General features: G+C 42.6%; 1 long non-coding RNA gene across 1 annotated transcript; it reads right to left on the reverse strand.

Annotated features, from left to right (window-relative positions):
* Positions 1 to 6,122: 6,122 nt before the first annotated feature.
* Positions 6,123 to 8,059, reverse strand: LOC115285400. The gene is made up of 3 exons (XR_003905508.1): positions 8,033 to 8,059; positions 7,804 to 7,861; positions 6,123 to 6,401 (listed from the first exon to the last, which is right to left on the reverse strand). It is a non-coding gene; the product is annotated as an uncharacterized LOC115285400 (long non-coding RNA).
* Between the last annotated feature and the right edge of the window lie 3,018 nt (positions 8,060 to 11,077).

The raw sequence follows: 11,077 nt of genomic DNA on the forward strand, positions 1-11,077 counted from the left end.
TGAGCTGTTAGCACAGAGCCTGTGGCAGAGCTTGAACTCACAGACCTCGAGATCATGACCTGAGCGGAAGTCGGAAGCCCAACCAACTGAGCCACCCAGACGCCCCATTCCTTTGCTTTGTTTCCATTCCTAAGTGAAAAGATTCACTACAACAATATGCAGAACATTCAAAACCTCCCCAAGTTATCACAGTGATGTTAAGTCCAGTGAGTACTCCAGAAGGACAAATCCATGTCTTTGTAAGCTGCCTCATCCAGCTCATTTTTGCTTTTATTTCCGTTGTGTCCAGGAAAAGAAATATGTCTTTTAATTCATTGGAGGCTGGAGTTGACCCACAGCTCAAGGAGAAGTTGAGCACAGATCAGACTAGGGGAGATTGGGATAAAAGAGAGAATTCAGGAAATGCAGAGTTAAGGTTTAATGTGTCCAAGTTCCTCATATGGCTTGACATGGTTCCAAAAACTTCTTCCAAGTGAAATACAATATTCCACTGAATATTAGTGTTTCTAACTGCCTGCAGCTCCCATGAGGACACACGTCTTTAATATAATCTTAGTGAGTGGAGAGAGAGTTTACAACATGTAGGCACCAATTTGATGTGTTTCTTCCCTTGAGTTAGCCAGAAACATCAAAAGACGAGAAGGGGAGAGTGGAAGATAGCATTGGAAACTCTTTGTTGGAGAAAAATACTTGAAAAAGTATCTGTTCTCGGCTGATGTTTTACAGCCCTTCTGTCTTGTCTTAATTGAACCTTCAGGCAGACAAGGTACAAGAAACTGAATAGAATAACTGGAACTGTTATGATTCCAGGAGGCGGCTACAGTGAGCCTACTTGATTTGTCACCCAGACATCCTCTGGGGAACATTTGAGGCACTTGAAGAGCTAGAAGGAAGACAATGAAAACCCAGTGGACTAGGGAATTTCTAGAATTTCATTCTGGAGAAGGAGGTGTTTATTCTTTAGCAATTGCCAGAGGAAGAGAGGATTGGAGTGCCAACTCTTGACAAGAAGGATTCTAACTTATTTATTTATTTTTGGTGGTGAGCACGAGGCCTGCCTCGTGGCAGGTGCTAATTAACTCAGCAGCTCATTAAATAAATGCCTGTATTTTTCAAACCTGCATCTGAGGGACAGAAGTACCTAACAGCAAGAGACCACAGGCAAGTTAAGTATATTAAGGAGAATGAATGTGGGCCTTGTGTCACTTGATGTCCTAATTGCCTACCTGGGAAAAAATGAGGTCATTTCCTCATAAATTTGATCCGAAGGAGGAACAAAATAGGTTAACATTATTGAATTTTCTAGCTACTGAAGCTCTTCCTTGAAATATTGTCAGGTTTCACTCATATATACCCTTGACATTGGCTGTAAGAACCTGTAAAACTATGGTTTTCAAACTGTAGCGTGCATAAGAATCACTCCAGGAAGTGATAACATACATTTTGGGTTGTACCTTAGAGGTTCTGAATTCTCTGGGCTAGGTTAGGAACTGGGGGTCCTTAAACAAGTGATTCACAGGCCATAGCTTGCCAAAGCCTGATTGCCATGGGCAAAAGGCACAGGAGATGAGCAGTAACTGTGTGTTCTCAAGGGTGACGACTATCCTTCTAGCTTCTGTGAATTCTGGGCAAACCAAGAATCTTTGCACCAACTGTGAAGGCAGACCCCAAAGCACCCCTCTTCCTCCAGAGGGTCCCCGAATGGGGTCCAACGTGCAGGCTGCCCGGCTCACACCCTGCCATGTGGCTTGCGGCGCGGAGGCCTTGGGAACTTGACCCCAGTCGCAACAGTTGTCTGGATTGGCTTTCTTGATACATTTTGATGGGAGCCTGGAATAGCCCCCAAAGTAGTAGTTGGAATGTGTTGAAATGGGACAGTGACAGAGCAGTGCACTACAAATCTCTGTAACCACCTCTTTCAAATAAAATTTTCTTTCAAAGAAAATTAAAAACATTGTTTTAAATGTTTTTATTTATTTTTGAGAGAGAGACAGTGACAGCATGAGCAGGGGAGGGTCAGAGAGAGAAGGAGACACAGAATCGGAAGACAGCCTCCCGGCTCTGAGCTGTCAGCACAGAGCCCGATGTGGAGCTCCAACCCACAAACCGTGAGATCATAACCTGAGCCGAAGTCGACCCTTAACCAACTGAGCCACCCAGGCGCCCCAAGAAAGCCCTTTTATTAGCAGCCTATTGAAATCCACCAGCAGGACAGAATGGAAAAACCAAATTCCTTTGTAATTATGATATTTTCCTGCTGGCTAAATATTATGAATATACTGGCATGACCAGCATGTTGTAACAACCAGCATTTGTATAATACGTGTTTACAAAGGGCTAATCAGTTAGTCCACAAAGAAGCCTTTTGAGGTAGGTATAGCAGATTTGATTTTTTGAATATTAAGTAATTCTCTTTTATTTTAATTCCAGTGTAGCTAATATAATGCATTATACTAGTTTCAGGTGTACAATAGACTGATCCAACCATTCCACACGTTTCTCAGTACTCATCATGATCTGTGTGCCCTTAATCTTGATCACCTGTTTTGCCCATCCCTACACCCCCGCCCCCGGTAACCACCAGTTTATCTCTATAGTTAAGAGTCTGTTTCTTGGTTTGTTTCCTTCTTTCTTTGTTTTTTTTTTAAATTTATTTCTTAAATTCCACATATGAGTGAAATCTAGAATATTAACTAATTTTTGAAACAAAGAAGCATCATCATAAATGATATTGGTTCCAATGTCAAAATTTCTTTTTAATGCCTTAGAGGATGATTGAAATAATATGTAGCAGACAAAAGCCTCTGAAGGCAGGTTAGTAAGGGAGCTTCCCTCCGCCCACCACCTCCAGAACATTCTGAGCAATGGTGGCATCTTTATGGGAGGTGTGAATCAGTCACATCATGTCTTGTTGGATCACTTATGGTATCTCTTGTTTCCACAAAATACTGAACAACCAGTCTTTTTTTAAAAAGTGTTTTTTAAAAAAGTTTGTCTTTTTTTGAAAGAGAGTGTGAGTGGGGAAGGGACAGAGAGAGAGAATCCCAAGCAGGCTCTGCACTGTCAGCACAGAGCCCGATGCAGGGCTTGATCCCACGAATGGTGAGATTATGGCCTGAGCTGAAATCAAGAGTCTGACACCCAACTGACGGAGCCTCCTGGGTGCCCCTGAACTAATCAGTCTTTTACAGCCAAGATGTCCCCATACCGTTGGTGAGTTTGGTCATCCTAGCTACCCCTCAATCTTGTTAGGTCTTACTCAGAAATAGCTAAGTGGGAAATGCCATGCCAAAATTCATAAAATTTATAAACATAATTAACACACATTTCTAAGGCAACAGAAGGTCCCTGCCAAGAAGTCTTTTGATACCTAATGTTTATTTTTTAAAGACTTTTTTTAATGTTTATTAATTTTTGAGAAAGAGAGACAGAAACAGAGAGCAAGTATAGGAGGGGTAGAGAGAGGGGGAGGCAGAATCCAAAGCAGGCTCCAGGCTCTGAGCTGTCAGCACAGAGCCCCATGTGGGGCTTGAACTCACAAACTGTGAGATGATGACCTAAGTTGAAATCAGATGCTTAACTGACTGAGGCATCCAGGTGCCCTGACACTTAGAGTTCTCTTCCTGAAACAGTGTTTTTCCAACTTTTGGGAACATTTATCTCCCTTTTAATTAACATTAAAAATCTCAAATTCTATCTTGCCCCAATTCAATGCCTCCTGCTTTCTTCCTTTGAGAATCACTAAATTTCATGGATGGAATCTTCTGTGAACAGGAATTCTTAACAATAATCTTCTGCAAGTAGGGAATAGAATAAAGCTGGCTGATGAAGACCAGAGTAGAAGTTAAAAAAATGATGGATTTTATTCACCCCATGGCCCTCACCTCCCCCTTTAGTCTCTGGTGTGTGTCCTGAATTTTTCATTTATGAACCTCAATCTCTTATTTCCTTCCAGCTCTGATATGTTAGGTTTCACCATCAGAAATACAGCAGAGGGGCACCTGGGTGACTCAGTCGGTCAAGTGTCCGGCTTCAGTTCAGGTCACGATCTCATGTTCGTGGGTTCGAGCCCCGCGTCAGGCTCTGTGTTGACAGCTAGCTCAGAGCCTGGAGTCTGTTTCAGATTCTGTATCTCCCTCTCTCTCTGGTCCTCCCCTGTTGCACTGTCTCTCTCTGTCTGTCAAAAATAAATAAAAAAAACATAAAAAATAAATTTACTTTAAAGAAATACAGCAGAGTTATAAATGGTGATCACAACTGATGGGAAATGTAAAGTAGCTGGCTTATTTCCCAGTCAGATCATTTTCTCAGAGGGGACCCTGGAGAGCAAGAACACTATGAAGAAACCAGGGGGAAAATGTATCAAGAGTCAGATCAATGCTCGTCTATTACCTAGAAAAACTAGAGTACAGGAGCATGGATGCCAGCATGTCTAGATAAATATAGAGCCATATTAGCCTATTATCCCTCTACCCAGAAGACTGGGTGCTCTTAAATTGCTGCTGTGAATAAATTCATCCATGACAGAAGATCTACCGTAAAGGGAAGGGCCTGGAAGCATTTTCGTTCCCTGGCACACAGGTTGAGGCAGTCTGTGGCAGTGTGCTGTGCAGAAAGCAGATGTGCTGTGTCCTGACAGGCACTGAGTGGCACTTGCCCTCTTAACTGCCAGCTGGCCGCTGGCTGGTACGCCAGATTGGAATCAAACAAGGAGAATATAAATAAACTGAGGGCTCCGTGGACACTGAAAAATGGTGGCACGAGTCATAGGGTCAGAAGTTCCTTCTATGTAAGTGTTGGCATTTGTATGAAATTTGGCCTTGACTGATACCTGCCCTCCAATTCTTAAATGCTCTACAGAGAAAACAACACTTAAAATCTTAACACTAGGAAGTCACCAGGAAACCAATTATTTTCCTTCCAAAGAATTGTAACATAGGCTTTTTACCACTAAAATTACATACGAGTGTCCGTGACATTTGTAGGTACTTAAAAATATATAGTTCATGTCAAGTTGAAAAAAATATATACCTAAATTTTTAAAGAGGAAATCTGGATGATAAGATTACAATCGCTATTTTTCCTATGCTTTACAAACAATTTTAAAATTTTATTTGAGAGAGAGAGAGAGAGAGTATGTAAGCAGGGGAGAGGGGCAGAGGGGTCTATCTATCTCCTATCTATCTATCTATCTATCTATCTATCTATCTATCTATCTATCTATCTATCCTCTCTCTGTCTCTGTCTCTGTCTCTCTCTCTGTCTCTCTCTCTCTCTCTCTCTCTCTCTCTCAGGATAAAGAGAATCCTAAGCAGGCTTCAGGCTCAGCATGGAGCCAAACAGACTTGATCCCATGACTCTGGAATCATGATGTGAGCCAAAATCAAGGGTCAGATGCTCTACCAACTGAGCCCTACCCAGTGCACCCCTCCCCACCTTTTTAGATATATACATAGAGAAAGAGATTGATTTTAAGAAATTCCCTCCTGTGACTGTGACAAGTGGACCAGCTGGGGGCCCAGAAGAGCCAGGATGTCGTTCCAAAATAGTCTTTTACTTCCAATTTTTCAAAACATAAGCATACATTATTTCTGTGTAAGAGAAATGTAAATGTTATTCAGAAACAATATAATGATACTTGTTAACAATTTTGGAGATCTTTTTCTGTGCTGGGTTCTGGGCTCCATACTTTGCATGCATTGTCTGTTTTAATTTCCCCAAATACCTTTGAGAGTGGAACTTGCATTATTCACACAACCAACATAGAAGAAGGTTTACCAAGTTTCCGTGACTTACCCGAGGTCGCTCATGGTAAGTATATGGCAAAGCGAGGATTGGAACCCAGGTGTTTTGAGACTGGGGCCTTAGGACTAAACTCATTAATAGAATCAGGACGCTCCTTCGGTTTTCCATTGTTACCAAACCCTAAAGCTCTCAGTGGTATCTAATCACTAAAACAACCCAAACATGGCAAATTCTCGAGTTGTAGCTCAACAATCAGATTCTTTCTTCACTTTTTACCACTTTACCTTCTCTCTCTCTTGTTTAAACTTGGAACCTCAGGAGCGACTTAGCATTTTGAACAAATCACAAGAGACATAGTTCTGAAACTCAGTCTTGCTTGTTAGGCTCCTAAATGACCTAGGACACTGGCTGAAAATTCATAGATGTCAGAATATTAGTTATTTTAACAAAATCTTAATTTTTCTTGGGGGTTCTCTCTTCCTCTTTTAAAAGGAGAGTGCTCACACAACTTTGGTTGAATCAAAGTTTGTTGGGTGAGTTGTGGTTCATGGAAGACTTATTTTATCTCCTGGAGGGAAGCCCAGACACCAGCCACTCATTTGGGTAGACTTCCATGTTCTGGAGCCTCTTGCGTGACCCTCAGCTAATGAATAAGCCTAGAAAGATGGAATGAGGAGAGAATAGAGCAGCCAAAACACCAGAGAACACTCAGCCTGCAGGACTACTAACGATTCACTAGAGAACATGGGAGCATGTGGATTGCCATTATTTGGGGTAGTTGTGTGCTGTGAGGTCACTGTGAACTCTGAATTAGCCGACATGGCATCAGGGCTCCTTGGGGAAATACAGAGTTACGTCCCAAGGGCCTCTGCTCACAACATATTTGTCAGCTGATCGGCACATAACCTTGTTGTATGTGTTTTTCTGCTTAAAGACACCTTACTTAATATGTGTAATTGATTCATTAATACTGTGCTCGTGGCCAGCAGCCCTGGAGCTCAGCCCTGAACTAAGCCTAATTTCTCTATAAGGCACATCACCTTGTTGAGCTTAGGAACATCAGCACTTGAGCGCTATGCCTGGGGGCCATTTAACATGGTGAAACCACACACAAGAAAATACAAAAATGGAAACAGGGTAACACTGCATAGATCTTGAAAGGGACACTTGTTTGCGGCGTGAGTGCTGAGGCAGAAGACCGCATGTCACCTGTTCAGCCTCAGCTGGGGACGTGCATGTCAATTGACTCAAATTTTTTCTGCTCTGCACATGTCCACAAATAACTCTTAAAAGGCCAGGAGAATTGATTTGGAAGTTAAAAGCAAATTCTGGCAAGTAGGCATATTTGCAAATACAGAATCTGTGAATAATGGGGACCGATTCTATTTCAGTATTTTCATGTCTGGTGAGACCATACTCATGCTTGGGGCTGAATTTTAGCGGTGGTGTGTGATCTCATGGCCTTGGGCAACAGAACTGGGCCCTGTGAGGCCGTCTCTGCCCTGGCTACTTCTTCAGTTCTGGCAAATTACCACTTCCTTTGTGCAATTTTACCATTTTCCATAGGATTTTTTCCCATCCTGTAAGCCTCTCAGATATTCAACCTCTTCCGTAAGGTCATCCTGTCAATCTTGGTCAATATTAGCCTCTCTACCCCACCCCCGCTGTCAATAAATCCCATTTATTGATGCTAGCTTGAATGGGGGAGGGGCAGAGAGAGAGGGAGACACAGACTCTGAAGCAGGCTCCAGGTTCTGAGCATCAGCACAGAGCCCGATGCGGGTTTCAAACCCACAGACTGTGGGATCATGACCTGAGCTGAAGTTGGACGCGTAACTGACTGAGTCACCCAGGCATCCCATGTATCACATTTTAAATCCATTCATCCAGTGAGGGGCATTTGGATTGTTCTCATGTCCTGGCTATTGTGAATCATGTTGTGGTGAACATAGAAGTTCTCATATCTCAGATCAGCCTAACCTTGATTAATCAAATCCAAGACTGCCTTCCTGGCACAAAGTGGCTGTTCACCTCATATTCTACACCTTTTCAACCTACCTTAGACTGTCTCCTTCCCCTTCTCTCCCCTCTGCCATGGCTCCTGTCACACACTGTCCTGTGTTACAGTGAAAAGAGTGCATGTATCATCTCTTTAGAACTATGAATATCTCAAAGGCCAGGGTTGTGTTTCAGCGGACTTTTGCTCCCACTCTAGCCCTTAGTCCCTAGCAAACATGTAAGTATATTTTCGTTAGTTTGTTAATTAATTCACCAAATGAACACCTACCTTGTGCCAGAGACTGTTATAAGCATGGAGATCAAGTTGTGAGGAAACAAACACCCCAGCCCGCATGGAACTTACATCACAGTGGGGAGACAGTAACCAGGGCGAAGAGGGAAAGTGCACAGCATGTTGGAGATTTCTGTGTGCTGAGGGGAAAATTCACCCCAGGAAGGACTAGAGGACATGTTGGCTAGGAAGGTGGTAGGAGTTGTCACAATTTTATGTAGAGTAGCCAGGTAAGGCTTTGCTAAGAAGGTAACATTTGAATAATAGCCAAGGGAAGTGAGGGAGCCGTGGACCTAGTGGAGGGAAATTCCAGTTAGAGGGACTCCCAGTGGTAATGGACACATGCCTAGAGTTTGTGAGGAACAGAAAGGCTCAAGTGGAGCCAGCGGCAGGAGGGTCTACAGAAGGGAGGAAGAGAAACCAGATCATGGAGATCCTGGTAGTCTATTGTGAGGACCCTGGGCTCCATCCCTCCATAGGAAGCCATGGGAGAGGTTTGCACCGAGGAGTGATGTGTTCTGACTCTTTAATGTGCTCGCTCTGGCTGCCGTGTGGAGAACAGGTGACAGAAGCAAATCTGAAATTGGGTGGGGAGTTGGGAGAAGGTGGTGTAGCAGTGAGATGGCAAAGGGTGCTGAATTCTGGTGGAATTTTGAGGGTCGAACAGACAGGATTTAGTGACAAACTGAATGTGAAATGTGAGAGAAATAGGGGAGTTTGGCTTAAGAAACTGGGAGAGCGGGTTTGGATTTTACTAAGATGGGCACATTTATGGAAGCAGCAGGATTTGGGATAAGGGAGAGGCAGACACTCAGTGTTGGACATATTAAGTTTAAAATGTCCATAGGATAACACATGTTGGTGAAGATATGGAGGAAAAGGAACAGTCAGGCACTGTTGGTGAGAATGCAAACTGGTGCAGCCCCTACAGCACACAGGATAGAGGTTCCTCAAAAAATTAAAAATAGAATTACCGTATGATCTAGTAATTCCACTAGGTATTTACCCAAAGAAAACAAAAACGCTAATTTGAAAAGATATGTGTACCCTAAATTTACTGCAGCATTATCTACAATAGCCAAATTAGGAAGGCAGCCCAACTGCATGTATATGGACTATTACAGCCATAAAAAAGAATGAAATATTACCATTGCAATAGCATGAATGGATCTAGAGAGTAAAACGCTGAACAAATTAAGGCATAGAAAGACAAATATCATGATTTCACTTGTTTGTGGAATTTAAGAAACAAAACAAAGAAACCGGAAAAAAAGAGAGAGAGGGGGGAAACCAAGAGAGACTCTTAACGATGGAGAACAAGCCAATGCGTACCAGTGAGGAGGTGGGTGGGGGATGGGGGAGACAGGGGGAGGGGTCAAGAACACAGCTATCCTGACAAGCGCTGAGTAATGTATCCAACTGTTGAATTACTATATTGTATAGCTGAAACTAATATACCACTATATGTTAACTATACTGGAATTAAAATGAAACACTTCAAAAATTAAATAAATATCCATAGAAATCTAGATGGAGATGCCATTTTGGCAGATTGTACATTAATCTAGGGCTCAAGGAAGAAATAAGGGTCAGGAATAAAAATGTGAAAGTAATCAACACATAGAAAGTATTAAAATCTTTGAAACTCAATGAGATTCACAAAGAAAGGGCATAGACGGAAAAGAGAAGACATATCGCCAATATTGAGTGTGAGGAATGAACAAAGTAGAGCGACGAGGAGCAGATAGAAGGGAGAAAGAGCAGGCAAATGTAGTGTCTCCACAGCCAAGTGAAGGGATACTGGCTATAAAGAGGAAGAAGGCACTGTGTCAAATGCAGATGATGATTCAAGCCAGGAGACAGGGGAGGCCTGACCACTAGAACTTGCAATGTACAAAGATTGGGCATCTCAACAAGAGATGTTTTGGTTGAGTGGTCAGAGCAAAAGTCTGATGGGAATGTGTCCAAGAGAAAATGGGAAGAGAGAAATTAGGTGCCAGAGGCCAGCTCCGGCTGGTCCATGGTCCCCTGAAGGAGGCGTTGGCGTTGGAGAAAATGGTGAAAATGGAGGCGAGAAAGCCTGGTTGATCTCCAGTCTGGCATCCTCTGGCATCTCTATCTCGCCAGGTTTTGCGCCTTTATTTATAGATTTATGACATCAAAAAGTGGAATTGTTACAAATAATTCTCAGTGTTAAAGATGCTTTGAAAGGGTGCAGAAACAGGTTTTACAGAGGCATTTTTGCAGAACTACTCTAATTACAATGAGGTAACTTACACATCATAGGATAGCAGGATATTCTCAGTGAAAAGCAGATAACACACACATTTGTTTAAACCAGTAGTAAATCTTACAACTAAGAAGATAGCAGGATGTTTTCAGTGAGAAGCAGATAGCAAACACATTTTATAACAAGAATGCTAAGATTCAGGCATAAACAAGGCTAGGAGGCATTCTATTTGACTCACAAGAGGAAGAATGTATTCATGATGGTTAGTAAATAAACCTTTTGTCAACTGTGTTCTTTGATGTTGAAGGTGTAAGCACCATAGGTGCCCTAGAAGAGCAGGTCTTTGCATATGAGTTTAAGTTGTAACTACTCTTACCTATCCTCACAATGGGCACCAAATTAGCATATGTATGCGCAGTAATTTATGCCTGCCTCTTGTTTGTTTCTTATTCCTAAGCTAGGCTCTTTTTCTTTGGGCCAGAGTAAATATTATTCTTGTGTTCTTTAACCCCTTAGGAGAGCCTTTTGACAACATCTGCAGTGCTTTGTTTAAATTCCTTTTTATAGAGGTGGCAATATGCTTCTTTCCATGAGGCATAAGTGTGGGGAATATTGGTATAAGTTGGAACATTGTGAGGACTGATCAATAGCAACAGGCTTAATGTCACATGAGCAGTAGTAGCAGAAGGAGATGCCAGTTTCCGCCTCTCATGGCAGGAGCCATGCAACGTCTTCCATTTCCTTACTGTGACCATGTCATCCACCAGCAAGGCCAGTGCAGCTCCCAGCAATTAGGGGCGGCGAGTTTAGGT

This window comes from Suricata suricatta, chromosome 2, assembly GCF_006229205.1.
Source record: "Suricata suricatta isolate VVHF042 chromosome 2, meerkat_22Aug2017_6uvM2_HiC, whole genome shotgun sequence".
Lineage (NCBI taxonomy): Eukaryota > Metazoa > Chordata > Mammalia > Carnivora > Herpestidae > Suricata > Suricata suricatta.